The 20,984-nt window shown below is 38.9% G+C and overlaps 1 protein-coding gene across 3 annotated transcripts in view; it reads left to right on the top strand.

Moving 5' to 3' along the window:
* Window positions 1-20,984, top strand: part of AKAP6 (A-kinase anchoring protein 6) — a 657,824-nt gene that overhangs the window by 209,735 nt on the left and 427,105 nt on the right. Inside the window, exon 1 of one of the 3 annotated variants that reach the window (XM_033188312.1) lies at window positions 17,465-17,541. The exons of the other annotated variants lie outside the window; for them this stretch is intronic. The gene's annotated coding sequence lies outside the window, so the exon portion shown is untranslated. Of the gene's footprint in view, window positions 1-17,464; window positions 17,542-20,984 lie in introns of those variants that run through there. 3 annotated transcript variants of the gene reach the window in all.

Raw genomic sequence — 20,984 nt, 5'->3', positions numbered from 1 at the left:
TTGATGCACAAAATTTTAAAACTTTCATGAAGTTCAATTTGTCTATTTATCCTTTTTCCTTTTTTGAGATGGAATCTCTTTCTGTCACCCAGGCTGGAGTGCAGTGATGCAGTCTCAGCTCACTGCAACCTCTGCCTCCCGGGTTCAAGCGATTCTCCTGCCTCGGCCTCTCGAGTGGCTGGGATTACAGGTACCCACCACCATGCCTGGCTAATTTTTGTATTTTTAGTAGAGATGGGGTTTCACCATGTTGGCCAGGCTGGACTCCAACTCTTGACCTCAAGTGATACACTACCTCAGTCTCACGAAGTGTATTTTTTCTTCATTACTTCTTTTTGTTTTGTTTTAAGACAGAGTCTTGCTGTCACCCAGGCTGGAGTGCTGTGGTGTGATCTTGGCTCACTGCAACTTCCACCTCCTGGGTTCAACTGACTCTCATGCCTCAGCATTTCAGGTAACTGGGATTACAGGCATGTGCCACTGCACCCAGCTAATTTTTTGTATTTTTAGTAGAGATGGAGTTTGATTGTGTTTGCTAGGCTGGTCTCGAACTCCTGTTTTCAAATGATTTCTCTGCCTCACCTCCCAAAGTGCTGGGATTACCTTGATTACTTTTTGAATAATAAAAACCAGTATTATTTAGTTCAAGTGACTGCTTCACAGTCTGAATCCAAGTTGCTATTTTTAAAAGTTCTGTCCTCATAAGGAGAAATATTTCTAAATTTTGTAGTAACCTTGCCTGAACACAGAGATCCTGTTACAAGCCTTGTTATATATTTAAATATATATAAATCTTGTCATATTTTAACAAGGTTAAACATAAACCTTGGCCGGGTGCGGTGGCTCAAGCCTGTAATCCCAGCAGTTTGGGAGGCCGAGACGGGCGGATCACGAGGTCAGGAGATCGAGACCATCCTGGCTAACACGGTGAAACCCCGTCTCTACTAAAAAAAAATACAAAAATCTAGCCGGGCGAGGTGGCGGGCGCCTGTAGTCCCAGCTACTTCGGAGGCTGAGGCAGGAGAATGGCGTAAACCCGGGAGGCAGAGCTTGCAGTGAGCTGAGATCCGGCCACTGCACTCCAGCCCGGGCTACAGAGCGAGAGACTCCGTCTCAAAAAAAAAAAAAAAACATAAACCTTATTATGTGATCCCTGTGAAGCGATAAGGAGATACCTTTTTGAAAAAAGTATATAGATTGAGAAACTCAGTTTAAAAGTACAGAGACTTCTTTGGGTTCAAGATCAGTTTTTCTCCACATATTTCTCTGTAAAATTCAGTTGAGAAGTAAATAAACAAGGAAGCTGCCAGTTCTTTCTTTCCTGGACTTGAAGTTTCTGGAGGGTGGAGGGACAAAAAATGTTGACTCGCTTGTTAGCCAGAGCTCAACCAGTGAGTGCCAAACAAAGTGAGATGCTCAATAGATACCTTTTATTCTGCTTAACTGTAGTGTATACAAAACTGTCAGGCCAATATACTCTTCTGCCTCCTTGTAAATCTAAGTTTTTCCTTTAAATTTTTATGTTGTTTTGCACATTGACACAGAGAAAAATCATATTCTTCAAGCTATTTTTTTATTTAAAAAAAGTTAAATGAATAAATAAAACTCTTACCTTATAGACTCTAGTTTAATTGAATGCAATCCCAAATGCTCTTATTTAAAACCGGTCAGCTGAATGTTAATGAAATTTTCAGGCATATGAAATATCATTTCTTGTTAAGGAAACTCAGTCAAAGGACCTTGAGTATCCAAATCAGCATCTGAATCATACGGAACTATTAACAGTGATAAGATTAGGCCAAAGAGCACAATGAATAGAGTTATGACTAGCAGAATTTGTCTGAGATTCATTTGCATTTGGCTGCAAATGACTAAGTAAGACCAACAGTAGCAATGTCATGTGATGATTTTGAAGCATTAGCTGGAAAATTATAAATAGATGATTTCTAGAGCCTATTGAAAAGGACCAGTTGTTTCTGAGTGTCATGTCAATTATGAGAAACTACTGCTAACAAAGAGAAAGAATGAAAAATTAAAAAGCATAGGGGACAATTACCTTCCAAACATCTGAATCACTCTCGGATGGCAGCCAGCTGCTCAAGTGCTGGGATGTTGAAGTTTTGTCCAAGAGGGCAAAGGAGGGCAAAAAGTGAAAGGCTCAGAAATCATGACCCTGCTTAGCAACTGCTGCTTCCTTCCTTCCACATAACAGCTATACTTTGGTTAGTGGTAAGTAATAAAAGCAAATGGCCGATGGGTCTTTGCTTTAACTTAGGCCTTAGTACTCTCATGGCAGAGGGGAGAGAATATGGGTTGACCTATTAAAATGTTCAGCATTCTGTTCCTTATTTTCCCATGACTTAGAGACACCCCTGAATTAAAAAAAAAAATCTTGTTTCTGTCTTTGCTGAATGGAAGAGTTGGCAAAGTATCTGGTAATATTTAATCTATAACTAATTTTCTAGGGTTGATGAAGGATCTACTAGATTATTTTTAGAGGTATTTAAGTCATTAGCTCTTACTCAGCAGTTCTTATTGTTGCTATTTATTTCATTGAGCAAGATAATAAATAATTATTTAAAAAGAGAAAAATTGAGTGAAGGTGAATTTGTATTGAGCTGGTTTGCTTGCCATGCTTTTATTACCTACCAGCTTAAACAGAACAAAAATATTCATAAGCTTGTACTAGGTAGTTTCCACTAGAAAATATGCATTTTATGTAACTTAAATTATTTATCCATGATATGTAACTTAAATTACTTGTTCCAGGGATTATTTCTGAAAACACCAATTCATCTTGAAACAATTCATACTTTATCAAACACTCACCTTCAATTTAGATGGCTAATTAGGCTGAAATGCTTGACTGTAATGAACTTGATGCATTTTAAGCAAAACTGTTATATAATATTTGAAATAATAGGTTCTACCTTGCTGAAATTGTTTTTTTGAAAAGTCAACATAGTAGAAGACCTTTATTATTCTTTCTGTAATAAAGAATATTCAGAGGGAGGATCTCTGATCACATCAAATCTCTGGATATTAAGAGCCCTTGCTATCTCTTGTCAGTATTTTAAAATCTGACATCAGAGTCTTGTAAGGGAAACTCTTTTTTACATGTCTGGGAGTCTATAGTGAGTAGGAAATAATAGTGAATAGGAATAATGCTTTTGAAAATCGTGCTCTTTATGAACGTTCATCACCCGTAAAATGCCTTCTGTTTATGAAAGAACAGCAGTGTGAGTAGTTATTTGATGTGTTCTCATGTTGCAGCATGAACAGCAAAAACAAATGTAATATTAGTTGACAGATTTGGCTTAAAGTATTATTTGATATCTCAGCCTGATTCAGTTGTCTTAAACAATAAAAGTTATTCACTCCACAATATATCTACTCATGGGACAGATAGTGAAATAACCTTACTTTCAACTTGATCACTTAATCACCTGTGGTTTTCATCCTGAGATCAGGTTTATTTCATAGGAAGCAGTTCTTTCTTAAAGGGATTGAATGAAGCAAATGCAGCCTTATTATTCATTTGAGTCACAGTGAGCATTTTGTATTTAAAAAAATACAATGTTTTAGGAGTGGATAGGCACAATTTTGAACTTTTAGCATTTTAAAGTTAATATCAACCAAGTTGTACCCCACCCAGTCTTATGACATTCTCTACAAAAAACAAAAGAAAAAAAACCCCAAAAATAATTATTTTCATAGTAAAATAGATTTTGGAACTAATGCACTCTATCTCCCTATCCCCCATTTGGAAATGCTCAATGTACCCGAGAGTGTTGAAACCCTGTCCTATAATAAAGAAGTTCTTTCGTTTTTTAATCTAGGTATGTTTTAAGCTTTATGTTTGCATACAGATAGTTAAGTCAAATAGTTCTGAGGTTTCTTAACATACACAACAGTCTCCAACCTCTCTTCTTTTCCATTTCCCATTCTCCAGAGGCAACCACTTTTCATCTTTTAGCTGATTCTCTTGGTAACTACCTCTATCTTGAAATGATAGGATGGTATGGCTACTCCCTGAGTATTTTTTTTTCCTTAGCTTTATCTATTTACCTCTCACTGTAAAAGATGAGAATTTATTTAGCTAATTCCCCTACCCTGTCTCTCTCTTTCTCTCACATTCTCATAGGTATGCACGTGCACATGCACACAATTCCCATCCCTCCTTTCTTCCTATAAAATTATGCCATGATTTTGGGTTATTGCGGCATTGAGTATTTAAATTATTAAGGCTATTCAAGTGCAGTTTGTAGCTATACCACAAAGAGGAATATGATTTTTGTTCTATTTTTCAACAATTTTTGTTTCTTTCTGGAATTTATAATTATTATTGTTTGCTTAGTTTTCTGTGTGTTTATCGCCAATTCAACCCCCAATTCTCTACAAGTTGGGTAAATCTCTTCTGGGTATGTTCATTTACATCAGATTTTCTCTCAACATCATCTGTACGAAGCGGTCTTGGCAGGAGCCTTCTGACCTGTTGTAGTCTGGACTGGAAGCCCTTCTTTGCTGGGTATACAGCTGCCATTTTGGGATTTCCCTTCCTCTTCGCCTTGGGGAGGCGGGCCTCCTATGGCTTCATCCTGTGACTACTTCTTTCTTGCTTTACTCCTTTGTTTTAGCAGAGCATAGCCTCTGGTATCTTTTAAGAAAAGTATGTGGAAGATTGATTGTGTGTGTCTGTGTGTGTGTGTGTGTGTGTGTGTCTGAAAATACCTTTATTCTACCTTCTCATTGATTATTAGTCTATATTATTCTTGGTATAAAATTCTAGATTAGAATTATTTTTCCTTATGTAAAACAAATTGTCTTCTGGCTTTTAATGTTGCTGTTGAGAAATCCAAACCAGTCTGATTTATCATGCTTTGTATATACCTCTACTTCCACCCTAAAGCTTACTTCCCTGTGTATTCTGAGGTTTCAAATAATGTTCCTTTGGTATTTGTCTATTTTTAGTGCACTAGGCTGGTCTTTTAAATCTGTAAAATCAGGTCCTTCATTTTCTTGAAAGATTTCATTGATGATTCCTCCTTTCTCTTTCCACTTGCCTTCAGGAACTCCTTTCCTCTAGATGTTGGACCTCCTGCAATGGTCACTAATTATCTTACCTTTTCTCTCCTAATTTATATCTATTTACCTTACATTCTGTGAGATTTCCTCAACTTTAGTTTTAGCTATTGTATTGTGGTTTTCATTTTTGCTATTATACATACTTTTATTTTCCCAGAGTTCTTTTTTGGTTCTACGCATATTTCTTTTGAAGTATAGCCTCTTTTTCTTATTTTATGGATATAATATCTTATCTCTGATAATCTTTCTTTTTTACCCAAATCATAGTTTCCATGGATAGTGTGTTTCCTCCAGGTTGAGATTTTTGTTGCTTGCTGTGAGTCTGTTACACAAACTGGAGCTTTCCCTAAATCTCTGCTAATCCTTGACTGCCTGCTCATATTTAGAAGTAAAAGACTAGAAAGCTGATTGGATGCTCTGAATGTATAGGTAGGCCTGTTGACTGAACGTCACTGTAGGGTAATCTGGATGTGCCAATTTCAGTATCTTGTCTTCTTGGACTGATCAGATCTCCTAGAGAGGGAATCTCTAGTCTCTTGACTGGAGGGTAAAGGAATTGCTCCCAGTGTATGAGGAGCTGAGTCAGGGGAGAGGACTGGGGATCTCAACATTCAGAATGTCTACATTAATTGGATCCTCCTATTTTCAGAATACTCCTCAATTGCGCCTGGTGTCTGCCAGTCCAGAGATCCTGCGATTCATTCTTTCTAGGTAATATACCTCCAGTCTTCTGTCTGAACTAGGGGTGGAAGCAACTAACCAGCAACACAGAGTAAGGAGAGACCTATAGTTCTCACTGATTTTTAAACATTTTTAAAAGTTAAGATTAATCTTCTTAACATATGATTGTCTCTTTACCTGGAGTTAGGCCAAGCTTGAGGTGAAGGGCACAGACCTCCAAGACTGATAGTTCTGCCCAAGATTCCTGATGACAGTTGCAAATTTGGGGGTCCCCAGGGCTATCCTCATTTCAGACCAATTGGCTATACATTTGAGGGTTCACACAGACTCTGTCAGATTTCATAATACACTAGAACAACTCATAGAACTCAGGAAAGTGCTATTACTTATCATTATGGTTTTATTGTAGCAATAGGATACAAATAAGAGCCAGCCACAGGAACACACACATAGGGAAGAATCTGAGGCTAGCACAAATCTTCCAGGTCCTCAGGGATGTATTACCCTTCTGTTGTTGATGTGTGACAATGCACATGGAATACCACCAATTTGGGAAGCTTGTCTAAGCTTCAATGTCCATAGTTTTTATTGGGGCTGCATTACATAGATGTGATTGATTGAATCACCACCTACATCATTGCCCAAAGCCTCAACCCTTTGACCACATGGTTGGTTCTTCTGTCTGGCCAGCCCTCATTCTGAGTCACCTTATTAGCACACACTTACCAGGTATAGTCTAAGGGGCCCATCATAATTAACTCAGATATTCCTAACACTTGGGAAATTCCAAGGGTTTAGAGGTTACTTCCTGGGAGCTGGGGCAAAGGCCCGTCTTTTCTTTAGATAAAGGTAATTCTTCCCTACACAACACTCCACCTTTACTTCCAGAGGTACCTGGTTCCATCAATTTCAAAATACTTTAAGGATTCTGAAGTAAAAATCAGGTTGGTTCTTTGTTCTCTGTACTGCTGACTTAAGGTTTAGTTTTTGTGAGTTGGTTAAGTCCTTTATCATTTATTCATCTAGTTTCTGGCTTCCAAAATCCCATTTTTCTTCCCATTCTTGAGTGGTTATACTTAACAAAAAACCTTTTTCAGTAGTGTTGGTAGGGTTTCTGGAAGGAGAAGAATTAGGTCTGTGTATTCAGTTGGCCGTCTTTACTCAGAAATTGCCCAGGCAGCTCCCAATTAATTTTTTGTTTGTTTGTTTATTTTTTGAGATAGGGTCTCACTGTGTCACCCAGGCTGGAATACAGTGGTGAGATCACAGTTCACTGCAGCCTTGACCTCTTGGGATCAGGTGATCGTTCTACCTCAGCCTCCCTGGTATCTGGGACTACAGGTACATGCCACCATGCCTGGCTAAGTTTTTGTATTTTTTGTGTGTGTGTGTGGAGATGGGGTTTTATTATGTTTTCCAGGCTGGTCTCGAACTCCTGGGCTTAATTAATCTCCCACCTTCATCTCCCAAAGTGCTGGGATTACAGGCATGAGCCACCATGCCCAGCCCCAACTTATTTTTATTAACAACCTTTTTGTAGAATACTTACTAACACCTGGTAAATGCTAAATTAGCAAATACTTCTATATTGCTGAATTAATACAGATAACTAATTCAGACTTCAGAATCTTTCAAGATGACCTTTCCCTCAGGGCTCATTTCTGTCCTACTTTACATATTGAGGTCACAGCATATAAATAGCTTTCTTATCGCTTGTTGACTGTAGAGAATGTGGGCTAAGGAGGGATCTTTTATCTTCAATCTTGCCTATTTTTACAATGTTTTATATATATGTTTATATATACAATGTTTATATATATATAACTCTTTAATTAATTTTAAAATAATTTTAGAACAAGAAAAAAGTAGAAACATTGCATGAAATGATCCTTAAAATTTTTCCACTTCAGATCTATAATACTAAGATTGTGAGTAGGGTTAATGGAAAACTAAAAATGGAGAATTCTTTCTATATTTAATGGAGTAGGTAGGGCACAGTGCAGAACTGTTTTAATCATTTTGATCCAAAAGTCAAACTTTGTATTCCTTCTCTCTATATATCTTTTCTTTCTGGGCTAGAAAGTTTTTAAGGTTACACTTTGTGTTAATAAAGTCTTTGCTTGGAAAAGTGGATGTTGATCCTCTCATAATGCTGATTTCTTATTTCATTTTCTTGGTAAATAAGAGTACATGTATTGACTTTCCTGTACCATTCTAGGATACAACAGTAATCGAATTATTCTTTTTTGACAATCTTTTTAGAATCCTTGCTCCTTGCAAGATTTATTCCAAATTCCATAACATGGCATTCTCATCCCTCTTACAATATGGCAGCAACTTACCTCGTAGCTTAATCTGTTTCTTGGCCCCATCAAGCTTCCTGTTCCCTTCAACACTCAATTATTTGCTGAATCTCCCAGCTTCTTGGTGTTGAGGTATCTTTATCCATGCAGTTTTCCCAGCCTACAATTCCTTCACCTCCCTTCCATCTCTGCTTGTTTAAATGATATCCTTTTTCTCTTTTTAAAAAAATTTTGTTTTGTTTATTTTTAACCTGTATTTTAAGTTCAGGGGTACAAGTTCAGGTCTGTTATACAGGAAAATTTGTGTATTTGGGATTTGTTGTACAGATTATTTCATCACCCATGTATTAAGCCTAGTATCCATTAATTATTTTTCCTGATCCTCTCCCTCCCCCTACCCTCCACCCTCTGAAAGGCCCTCGTGTGTATTGTTCACCTTTGTGTGTCCCTGTGTCCTCATCACTTAGCTCCCACTTATAAGTGAGAACATGCAATATTTGGTTTTCTGTGCTTGCGTTAGTTTGTTAAGGATAATGGCCTCCAACTCCATCCATGTCCCTGCAAAGGACATGATCTCATTCTTTTCTATGGCTGCATAGTATTCCATGGTGTATATGTACCACATTTTCTTTATCCAGTCTACCATTGATGGGCATTTAGGTTGATTCCATGTCTTTGCTATTGTGAATAGTGCTGCAATGAACATATGCAGGTATGTGTCTTTATAATAGAATGAATTATATTTTGGGTATAGGATTGCTGGGTCAAATAGTATTTCTGTCATTAGGTCTTTGAGGAATCACCACACTGACTTCTGCAATGGCTGAACTAATTTACACTCCCACCAACAGTGTATAAGCGTTCCTTTTTTTTTTTTCTTTATTTTTTTATTATACTTTAAGTTCTAGGGTACATGTGCATAACATGCAGGTTTGTTACATATGTATATTTGTGCCATGTTGGTGTGCTGCACCCATCAACTCGTCAGCACCCATCAATTCATTTATATCATGTATAACTCCCCAATGCAATCCCTCCCTCCTCCCCCCTCCCCATGATAGGCCCCAGTGTGTGATGTTCCCCTTCCTGAGTCCCAGTGATCTCATTGTTCAGTTCCCACCTATGAGTGAGAACATGTGGTGTTTGGTTTTCTGTTCTTGTGATAGTTTGCTAAGAATGATGGTTTCCAGCTGCATCCATGTCCCTACAAAGGACGCAAACTCATCTTTTTTTATGGCTGCATAGTATTCCATGGTGTATATGTGCCACATTTTCTTAATCCAGTCTGTCACAGATGGACATTTGGGTTGATTCCAAGTCTTTGCTATTGTGAATAGTGCTGCAATAAACATACGTGTGCATGTGTCTTTGTAGTAGAATAATTTATAATCCTTTGGGTATATGCCCAGTATTGGGATGGCTGGGTCATATGGTACATCTAGTTCTAGATCCTTGAGGAATCGCCATACTGTTTTCCATAATGGTTGAACTAGTTTACAATCCCACCAACAGCATAAAAGTGTTCCTATTTCTCCACATCCTCTCCAACAACTGTTGTTTCCTGATTTTTTAATGATTGCCATTCTAACTGGTGTGCGATGGTGTCTCATTGTGGTTTTGATTTGCATTTCTCTGATGGCGAGTGATGATGAGCATTTTTTCATGTGTCTGTTGGCTGTATGAATGTCTTCTTTTGGGAAATGTCTGTTCATATCCTTTCCCCACTTTTTGATGGGGTTGTTTGTTTTTTTCTTGTATATTTGTTTGAGTTCTTTGTAGATTCTGGATAATAGCCCTTTGTCAGATGAGTAGATTGCAAAAATTTTCTCCCATTCTGTAGGTTGCCTGTTCACTCTGATGGTAGTTTCTTTTGCTGTGCAGAAGCTCTTTAGTTTAATGAGATCCCATTTGTCAATTTTGGCTTTTGCTGCCGTTGCTTTTGGTGTTTTAGACATGAAGTCCTTGCCCATGCCTGTGTCCTGAATGGTACTACCTAGATTTTCTTCTAGGGTTTTTATGGTATTAGGTCTAACATTTAAGTCTCTAATCCATCTTGAATTAATCTTCGTATAAGGGGTAAGGAAAGGATCCAGTTTCAGCTTTCTACTTATGGCTAGCCAATTATCCCAGCACCATTTATTAAATAGGGAATCCTTTCCCCATTCCTTGTTTCTCTCAGGTTTGTCAAAGATCAGATGGTTGTAGATGTGTGGTATTATTTCTGAGGACTTTGTTCTGTTCCATTGGTCTATATCTCTGTTTTGGTACCAGTACCATGCTGTTTTGGTTACTGCAGCCTTGTAGGATAGTTTGAAGTCAGGTAGCGTGACGCCTCCAGCTTTGTCCTTTTGACTTAGGATTGTCTTGGCAATGCGGGCTCTTTTTTGGTTCCATATGAACTTTAAAGCAGTTTTTTCCAATTCTGTGAAGAAAGTCATTGGTAGCTTGATGGGGATGGCATTGAATCTATAAATAACCTTGGGCAGTATGGCCATTTTCACATATTCATTCTTCCTATCCATGAGCATGGTATGTTCTTCCATTGTTTGTGTCCTCTTTGATTTCACTGAGCAGTGGTTTGTAGTTCTCCTTGAAGAGGTCCTTGACATCCCTTGTAAGTTGGATTCCTAGGTATTTTATTCTCTTTGAAGCAATTGTGAATGGGAGTTCATTCCTGATTTGGCTCTCTGCTTGTCTGTTACTGGTGTATAAGAATGCTTGTGATTTTTGCACATTAATTTTGTATCCTGAGACTTTGCTGAAGTTGCTTATCAGCTTAAGGAGATTTTGGGCTGAGACGATGGGGTTTTCTAAATATACAATCATGTCATCTGCAAACAGGAACAATTTGACTTCTTCTTTTCCTAACTGGATACCCTTGATTTCTTTCTCTTGCCTGATTGCCCTAGCCAGAACTTCCAACACTATGTTGAATAGGAGTGGTGAGAGAGGGCATCCCTGTCTTGTGCCAGTTTTCAAAGGGAATTTTTCCAGTTTTTGCCCATTCAATATGATATTGACTGTGGGTTTGTCATAAATAGCTCTTATTATTTTGAGGTACGTTCCATCAATACTGAATTTGTTGAGCGTTTTTAGCATGAAGGGCTGTTGAATTTTGTCAAAAGCCTTTTCTGCATCTATTGAGATAATCATGTGGTTCTTGACTTTGGTTCTGTTTATATGCTGGATTACATTTATTGATTTGCGAATGTTGAACCAGCCTTGCATCCCAGGGATGAAGCCCACTTGATCATGGTGGATAAGCTTTTTGATGTGCTGCTGAATCCGGTTTGCCAGTATTTTATTGAGAATTTTTGCATCGATGTTCATCAGGGATATTGGTCTAAAATTCTCTTTTTTGTTGTGTCTCTGCCAGGCTTTGGTATCAGGATGATGTTGGCCTCATAAAATGAGTTAGGGAGGATTCCCTCTTTTTCTATTGATTGAAATAGTTTCAGAAGGAATGGTACCAGCTCCTCCTTGTACCTCTGGTAGAATTCAGCTGTGAATCCATCTGGTCCTGGACTTTTTTTGGTGGGTAGGCTATTAATTGTTGCCTCAATTTCAGAGCCTGCTATTGGTCTATTCAGGGATTCAACTTCTTCCTGGTTTAGTCTTGGAAGAGTGTAAGTGTCCAGGAAATTGTCTATTTCTTCTAGATTTTCTAGTTGATTTGCGTAGAGGCGTTTATAGTATTCTCTGATGGTTGTTTGTATTTCTGTGGGGTCGGTGGTGATATCCCCTTTATCATTTTTTATTGCATCTATTTGATTCCTCTCTCTTTTCTTCTTTATTAGTCTTGCTAGCGGTCTGTCAATTTTGTTGATCTTTTCAAAAAACCAACTCCTGGATTCATTGATTTTTTGGAGGGTTTTTTGTGTCTCTATCTCCTTCAGTTCTGCTCTGATCTTAGTTATTTCTTGCCTTCTGCTAGCTTTTGAATGTGTTTGCTCTTGCCTCTCTAGTTCTTTTAATTGTGATGTTAGAGTGTCAATTTTAGATCTTTCCTGCTTTCTCTTGTGGGCATTTAGTGCTATAAATTTCCCTCTACACACTGCTTTAAATGTGTCCCAGAGATTCTGGTATGTTGTATCTTTCTTCTCATTGGTTTCAAAGAACATCTTTATTTCTGCCTTCATTTCATTATGTACCCAGTAGTCATTCAGGAGCAGGTTGTTTAGTTTCCATGTAGTTGAGCGGTTTTGATTGAGTTTCTTAGTCCTGAGTTCTAGTTTGATTGCACTGTGGTCTGAGAGACAGTTTGTTATACTTTCTGTTCTTTTACATTTGCTGAGGAGTGCTTTAGTTCCAATTATGTGGTCAATTTTGGAATAAGTGCAATGTGGTGCTGAGAAGAATGTATATTCTATTGATTTGGGGTGGAGAGTTCTATAGATGTCTATTAGGTCCGCTTGGTGCAGAGATGAGTTCAATTCCTGGATATCCTTGTTAACTTTCTGTCTCATTGATCTGTCTAATGTTGACAGTGGAGTGTTGAAATCTCCCATTATTATTGTATGGGAGTCTAAGTCTCTTTGTAAGTCTCTAAGGACTTGCTTTATGAATCTGGGTGCTCCTGTATTGGGTGCATATATATTTAGGATAGTTAGCTCTTCCTATTGCATTGATCCCTTTACCATTATGTAATGGCCTTCTTTGTCTCTTTTGATCTTTGATGGTTTAAAGTCTGTTTTATCAGAGACTAGGATTGCAACCCCTGCTTTTTTTTGTTTTCCATTTGCTTGGTAGATCTTCCTCCATCCCTTATTTTGAGCCTATGTATGTCTCTGCACGTGAGATGGGTCTCCTGAATACAGCAGACTGATGGGTCTTGACTCTTGATCCAGTTTGCCAGTCTGTGTCTTTTAATTGGAGCATTTAGTCCATTGACATTTAAGGTTAATATTGTTATGTGTGAACTTGATCCTGTCATTATGATATTAACTGGTATTTTGCTCGTTAGTTGATGCAGTTTCTTCCTAGCCTCGATGGTCTTTACATTTTGGCATGTTTTTGCAATGGCTGGTACCGGTTGTTCCTTTCCATGTTTAGGGCTTCCTTCAGGGTCTCTTGTAAGGCAGGCCTGGTGGTAACAAAATCTCTAAGCATTTGCTTATCTGTAAAGGATTTTATTTCTCCTTCACTGATGAAACTTAGTTTGGCTGGATATGAAATTCTGGGTTTAAAATTCTTTTCTTCAAGAACATTGAATATTGGCCCCCACTCTCTTCTGGCTTGTAGAGTTTCTGCCGAGAGATCTGCTGTTAGTCTGATGGGCTTCCCTTTGTGGGTAACCCGACCTTTCTCTCTGGCTGCCCTTAAGATTTTTTCCTTCATTTCAACTTTGGTGAATCTGGCAATTATGTGTCTTGGAGTTGTTCTTCTGGAGGAGTATCTTTGTGGCGTTCTCTGTATTTCCTGAATCTGAATGTTGGCCTGCCTACTAGGTTGGGGAAGTCCTCCTGGATGATATCCTGAAGAGTGTTTTCCAACTTGGTTCCATTTTCCCCCTCACTTTCAGGCACCCCAATCAGATGTAGATTTGGTCTTTTTACATAATCCCATACTTCTTGCAGGCTTTGTTCATTTCTTTTTCTTTTTTTTTCTTTTGGTTTCTCTTCTCGCTTCATTTCATTCATTTGATCCTCAATCGCTGATACTCTTTCTTCCAGCTGATCGAGTCGGTTACTGAAGCTTGTGCATTTGTCACGTATTTCTCGTGTCATGGTTTTCATCTCTGTCATTTTGTTTATGACCTTCTCTGCATTAATTAGTCTAGCTGTCAATTCTTCCACTCTTTTTTCAAGATTTTTAGTTTCTTTGCGCTGGGTATGCAATTCCTCCTTTAGCTCTGAGAAGTTTGATGGACTGAAGCCTTCTTCTCTCATCTCGTCAAAGTCATTCTCTGACCAGCTTTGATCCGTTGCTGGGGATGGGCTGCGCTCCTCAGTTGAAAATGCAGAAATCACCGGTCTTCTGTGTCGCTCGCGCTGGGAGTTGGAGACTGGAGCTGTTCCTATTCGGCCATCTTGCTCCGCCCTCAAGCGTTCCTTTTTCTCCACAACCTTGCCAGCATCTGTTATTTTTTTGACGTTTTAATAATAGCCATTCTGACTGGTGTCAGATGGCACCTCATTTTGTTTTTGATTTGAATTTCTCTAATGATCAGTGATGTTGAGCTTTTTTTCATGTTATTATTGGCCACATGTATAACTTCTTTTGAAAGGTGTCTGTTCATTGGCTGGCTGTGGTGGCTTATGCCTATAATTCCAGGACTTTGGGAAGTCAAGGTGGGCCAATAGCTAGGAGTTTGAGACCAGCCTGGGCAACATGGTGACACCTTGTCTCTACAAAAAAACACAAAAGTTCGACAGGCGTGGTGGTGTGTTCCTGTGGTCATAGCTACTTGGGAAGCTGAGGTGGGAGGATCACATGAACCTAGGAGGAAGAGGTGCAGCGAGCTGAGATTGTGCCACTGCATCCCAGCCAGGGCAACAGAGGAAAGAGAGAAAGAGAAAGGTGGGAAGGAGGGAAGGAGGGAGGGAAGGAAGGAAGGAAGGAAGAAAGTTGTTCATGTCCTTTGCCCACTTTTTTATGGGGTTGTTTTTCTCTTGTAAGTTTGTTTAAGTTTCTTATAGATGCTGGATATTAGACCTTTGTTAGATGCATAGTTTGCACAAATTTTCTCCCATTCAGTAGGCTGTCCATTTACTCTGTTAATAGTTTCTTTTGCTGTGCAGACGTTCTTCAGTTTAATTGGATCCCATTTGTCAATTTTTGCTTTTGTTGCAATTGCTTTTGGTGTCTTCATCATGAAATCTTTGCCCATGCCTATGTCCTGAATAGTATTGCCTGGGTTGTCTCCAGGGTTTTTATAGTTTTAGGTTTTACATTTAAGTCTTTAATTCATCTTGAGTTAATTTTTGAATGTGGTGTTAGGAAGGGTTCAGTTTCGATCTTCTGCATATGGCTGGTCAGTTATCCCAGCACCATTTATTGAGTAGGGAATCCCAGACCCATTTTTATAAGCCACCTGAAATGTGACCTTCTGTAGTAAAGGTTCGCACTTATCTTTCTTTTACTCAGCATAATTGACACTCCTGGGGCCTTACTGGGCTTTTGTTTGTTTGTTTTTGCCCTTCATGTATTTGACCATAGCCTGTTGGTGCAGTAGGTATGAGTATGTGTTTGGGTCGGGGGAGCCGGGGAGAGGAGAGAGAGAGGGGAGAGAGAGAGATTGTTTCTATAAAGTTATAATTTCCTTGAGGGTAAATATGATGAGTCACATATACATAGAATGCCTTTTATATAGTTGATTTTCAGTAATGTCAGTTGATTTAAATTCTGACCACTAAATGTCAGTTCATTTGAAATGAATCTTGTTTCATTTTCTTTACCTTAATAGCATTGACAAAGGCAACAATTGTACAAGTTATGTATTAAAGTTTTACAAATCCAGTCTCTCTCATGACAATTTCTTGAACAATAGAAAGGTGACTGCCTAATATTTAAAGGTGATTTTTAGCAACTTGGGATGAGAGTGAGAAGTATGAATGCTCATTAGTGTTCACTGAGTCCAGGTCCACATACTGATGACCATGGGTGCCACTGCAGCTGCCTGCCTGAAGCAGCCAAATGAATCTCTTTGTGACAGGAAATGACTACTGTAGTGGAGGAAAGAAAATACAGAAGGCATGATGAATATCTGAGTCAATCTGGGTATCCCTGCCAAAGGAAGATCTGAATAACTGGGGAGAGGGGTAGGAGGAAGGTTTGAGGGGAGAAGATGATTGATTAAGTGTGTTATGGTTGACAGCAGACTGTTCTCTGGGCCAGGGAGTTAGCGGGTATTTGAGGAAAGACCCAGAAGATGGTGCGTGGTCTCTAAGTGATTAGCAGAATGTAATCACCCATCTGCCGAGGGGCACAGCTGTACGAAAGGACATATTCAAGAAGGAAAAGGAGAGAGAAACACCAATGATAACACCGAGATCTTTTAAATTATGGAAATCTGTTTGGGCTCCCCTATTGACATGCTGTTTCCCCCCTGGGGCACTCGCAGTCCTTCTCCTCACTGACATCCACTTGTAGGCTGGCCTGTTATTGCAAGAGGATTAGAAAGTGAGATTAATCTGGGGCTACTGCAGTGCTCTCACTAAACAGTGTTACTCTACGTGAGTGCTGGAGGGCACTGGGATGGGCAGGGAAAGAGAGCAAAGGGGAAGAAGGCATCAGGCAGCAATTATGGATATTTCCTTAGGAGCATCTTACAGAAGCCACTTTAACTTTTTCCCTAAGTACAAATTTAACTTAATAGTTGGCAGCAACTCTTTGCCTCTTCTATTTTAGAGCTTAAAGCCATTTAAAGTTTCCCAGCTCTTGACCCAGCAAAAGGCATGGGAGGTAGGCAGGCAGCAAGATTTAAAACTAAGTGACGAATCAGATCCTCATTTATCTGGCTAGGCAGTGGCATTTAATTAACCAATGTATTAAATTTGTTTTTGTGTTTTCTTTGCAGAGCCCAATCTGGTATCCTGGAATCAGATACAGGGTGCACCTCTGGAGTTTCTGTCTTTCTCCTTAATGTAATCAAGTCATGAGAGCTAACCTTAGACAAAAATTGAAACAGGCCAGAGGATTTTTTTATTTATTTCTAAATTCAGTGTCTGTATGAATAGGTTCTATGAAGAGTGGTTATAAAAATGTAAGAGAAGAAATGAAGGGGGAGAAAAAGGAAAATTATGTGATGGTTAATATAATTTTTTCTACCTCTGTTCTGTAATAAGTGCTATGTAGCAAGCACATCTGTTAATTTGACTAGAATTATGCTTTAATCACTTGCTTATGTTTTAAGGAGTAAGCAGGGCGAGAAAGACTGAGAATAAGAATGTAGGCTTAGGGTTGATTTACATGATGAAAAGACTGCCTCTCAAACTGTACTCATGATAATGCTCTTACATGGAAAGAACAGTTTCTTGCTGAGACAGAGCAGGAATTTATTTGGCTGAAATTGGCTTTGTCAGCTAGTCATGTTAGCACAGTACTACTAATTTATCCTGCTTTAAGATTGTTGGGGTTTTTGAGAGTATAGTCTTGATTCTTCTGAACCATGACTGGAAGTACTCTGTCCACCCAAAGACTCTTTTCTATAGTGATCCTTGTTCTGGCAACTGTCTCCTTTTTCTCAGCCCACTCATCACTGCTTGTTTGCAAAAGGTCTGCCTATGACTGCACAATCCTGGAGCTTATACATTAGCTTCCAAATAGGGACTGCATAGCAGCCCTCTCTGCCCAAGAGATTTAGGCCACTAAGGGAGTATGAAGCTAGGACCCTACTGGCACCAGTGTCCTCCAGCATGGTGCAGCCCCGACACTGACCTTCATATTGTTTGGCCACAAGAAGAGAAACAGCGGGGAGAGGAGGAGCCAGATGATTAATCCTGAAGGGCCATTAGGGACAAAACCATTTACAGTGAGTACAGTCGGCAAGATACCTGGCTTTTCTGTTATTTTATTTAAGAGAGAAAATTGTAAAAGAAAGGAGAGAGAGGTGGGAAGCTTTGATGGCGATGTAGCCGAACTTTTTTGTCTCCTGATTTGGTCGAATGAACTTTTCTAATTTAAATGTGTTTGTTTATTCAAGTCGAATGCCTTCTGCTAGCGTCAGGCTCCAACCCAAAACTTGTGGACATGAGATCGCAGAAACAGTCCTTGTTAATAAGCCATCCATGGCATGTTTCTATAGGATTATAGAGTAAGATGGAAAAACCCTTTTATAATTTTTTTTAGAAAGCCTTAAAATAATTACTGCTTTCAGCTATTGCACTTTAATTATTGCCTCTTCTTTGGATTTGTGTAAAGGAAAGGATTTGATGGATGTTATTTTTAACAGCAGCTGGGATAAAGGTGGTATTATCACTAATGCTGGAAAGGTGGCCACAGACAAGCATTTGATGTAGGGGGAGGGAGATGAGAGGTCACTGGGTTCCAAAAAGCTGGCCGATCACTCCTTTCACACCATCTTGGAGCCAGAGTTGTAACTCGGTGGGTGACTATGTGCACTTAGTCAAATTTTTTTTATTTTCACCGTCAGAACTTGTAGTCTAAGCTTTTAAAAAAATGTCTCTGTGACTAGAAAGAAATCTTATTGCAAGATGACTTGTAAAAAAGAATTCAGAACTTATGTTATTTACAAATATAGACTTATGCTCAATTTCCTGCTTTCTGTTTGCATTCAAATGGAGTAATTAGCTTGATGAGAAAGAAACTTGAATAATCCTGATAAGGGCAAGAAAAATATTCACAAAGACTATTACTGTAGGTTTCCACAATTGGAAGCATTTTTTAAAAATTATAATATATCTTTAAAATCAGATGTGATTGTGTTAAAATCAGAAATAGAATATGACCATCCATATATGCTACATTTAAATGTGAACTACTACTAACAACTGAAAAATGTAGTAATTTCTTTTCATGAAAATGGGCAATTAATCCATTTTATGCTACTACCCAGGCTTGCTGTGCTTAATGATAGATATACCATTCTTTTCCTAGTGGCAAAGATATATGTGAGGGAAAGTAAATAGAGTTGAAATGAAACTTGAGTAAAGCACGCTTTGCTTTATTTCTGCGGGTTATAGAAATTCTCTTGTGTATAGTCTGATCAGTTAAATGTGGAAACATAGCATTCTAGGTAAAAGTTTTATAGTTACAGGAAAATTTTGCTTTGGCAGCTTGAATGTAAGATTTCTTTGTACTTTACTCAGGTAGGATGCACATCCTCTCCTCTCCAGCTATGCTTTTGTTTCATATTTTTATTTTATTCTGATTTGTCTTCTACGTATATAACCACATCTGTTTTGTCAGTCTTAAATGGCAGACTTCTAGAGGGGAGAATCTCCCATATTTGTTCCTCTGGAAAGAATTAACAACAAAAAATGTGTAAATAATGACTTAACAAAACGCTTTTTTCATGATAGTAATTTATTCCTTTTCATTAAGTAGGACACATCTATCAATAATACTTGTATGCCTTGATAAAATGGAGACCATCATTTAGTAGCTACACAGCTCTCAGGATAGGCAGGAAACTTCCAAGAGCTTCAAAATCTCTGGATAAATAACCCTAGGCAATCACAGATTCTTAGGGCAAATGGGATCCTACTGGCCATCTAGTTCAATTTTGTCATTTTACAGATGAAGAAACTGAGGCCAAGAAATGTGTGGAGCGTTTTGCCCCAAATCATATAAAACTGCAGTGTGCTTAGTGCACGTAATGGTGTATGTGGAAATGTTGCAAGTTGGGGCATAAATTGCACTGAGCTAATTCTTTAGTGTGTTTTTTAGTTTACAGTAGGATGTGTATTCCAAGGAAGGCCCTGCCTTGACTTAGGAGTTTCAGAGAAAACACAATGACTAAGCACTGTTTTTCAGTTGTGCAGGGCTTTGGGGCAGGGCTTTGTGGGCGAGTGTGTATGTGTGAGTGTAGCTTAAACAGTTCATTGTATGCTGCCCTGGCTCAGCATTCAGTTTTCTAGTTTCAATGACTCTGGCTTCTTAGAGGAGGGAACCGTTGTGACACCAGTGTCTCCCTTTATAACCAGTTCTATGTTCTTGAACTAGAAACCTTATTAACCTTTATGTATCAGATTCCTTCTCTAGGGTTGTGATTCTAAACTTACCCCCAGAGGGCAGTGGCTCAATTAATCTTTTTTTAAATATTAAAAATTTGGGGCCAGGCGCGGTGGCTCAGGAGATCAAGACCATCCTGGCTAACACGGTGAAACCCTGTCTCTACTAAAAATACAAAAAACTAGCCAGGCGTGGTCATGGGTGCCTGTAGTCCCAGCTACTCGGGAGGCTGAGGCAGGAGAATGGCGTGAACCCGGGAGGCAGAGCTCGCAGTGAGCCGAGAGCATGCCACTGCACTCCAGCCTGGCCGACACTCTAGCCTGGGTGACAGAGTGAGACTCTGTCTAAAAACAAAAAAAAAAAAAATTGGAGAAATTGGAATCAGCCTGAGGCTGGAGTATGGTTTATGAAGAAGTAGTATGATAGCTTACTCTTCCTGGAGTTTTATCCCTCTCAGTGAAATTATGTTATCTTCTAATTGTTTTTTTTTAAATAGCTGGGTCTAGTATTCTTATTACTTTTAAAACAGAATACAAGCATAGTTAAAAATGTGGGGTGTCTGCCTTATATTCATGGGAAAGAAAAAAAGTGTGGGATATGGATTTCTGCCTTTTGCAATCAGGTGGAGAAGGCTGTCGAATTGAAGCCTGAAGCCATTCTCTAAGGCAGGTATCAAAGTGGTAAACCTACTTAAGACATATATTTTGCTCTTTACAAATAACTTTGTTTTAAAAATTTATCTGTAATTCTCTGTTTTTTTTTTTTTTTTTTTTTTTTTTTTTTTTTGAGACATAGTTTCACTCTTGTTGCCCAGGCTACAGCGCAATGGTGCCATCTTGGCTCAGCTCACCACAACCTCCCCCTCCCGGGTTCAAGCGATTCTTCTGTCTCAGCCTCCTGAGTAGCTGGGATTACAGGCGCCCGCCACTACACCGGGCTAATTTTTGGTATTTTTGGTAGAGATGGGGCTTCACCATGTTGGCCAGGCAAGTCTTGAACTCCTGACCTCAGGTGATCCGCCCGCCTCCGCTTCCCAAAGTGTTAGGATTACAGGTGTGAGCCACTGCGCCTGGCCTTCTCCTCATCATTTAATTCAAAAGTTAGATGCTTGAGAAATTAGAGAAAGGGATTATGCTGCAGTATTGGAAAGATTCTGAAAAAATATGTCATAGGAGTGACTTAGTCTTAAGACTTTTGTTAACTCAACAAGTCTTTTTAATTTCCACTCCTCATTCCTGTATGGAAAGATACATGTTTCTAGTCAAATTGGAAGCGTTTCTA

This window comes from Trachypithecus francoisi, unplaced genomic scaffold (genome assembly GCF_009764315.1).
Source record: "Trachypithecus francoisi isolate TF-2019V2 unplaced genomic scaffold, Tfra_2.0 Lachesis_group3, whole genome shotgun sequence".
Taxonomy (NCBI): domain Eukaryota; kingdom Metazoa; phylum Chordata; class Mammalia; order Primates; family Cercopithecidae; genus Trachypithecus; species Trachypithecus francoisi.
This window is presented reverse-complemented; position numbering and strand designations above follow the sequence as displayed.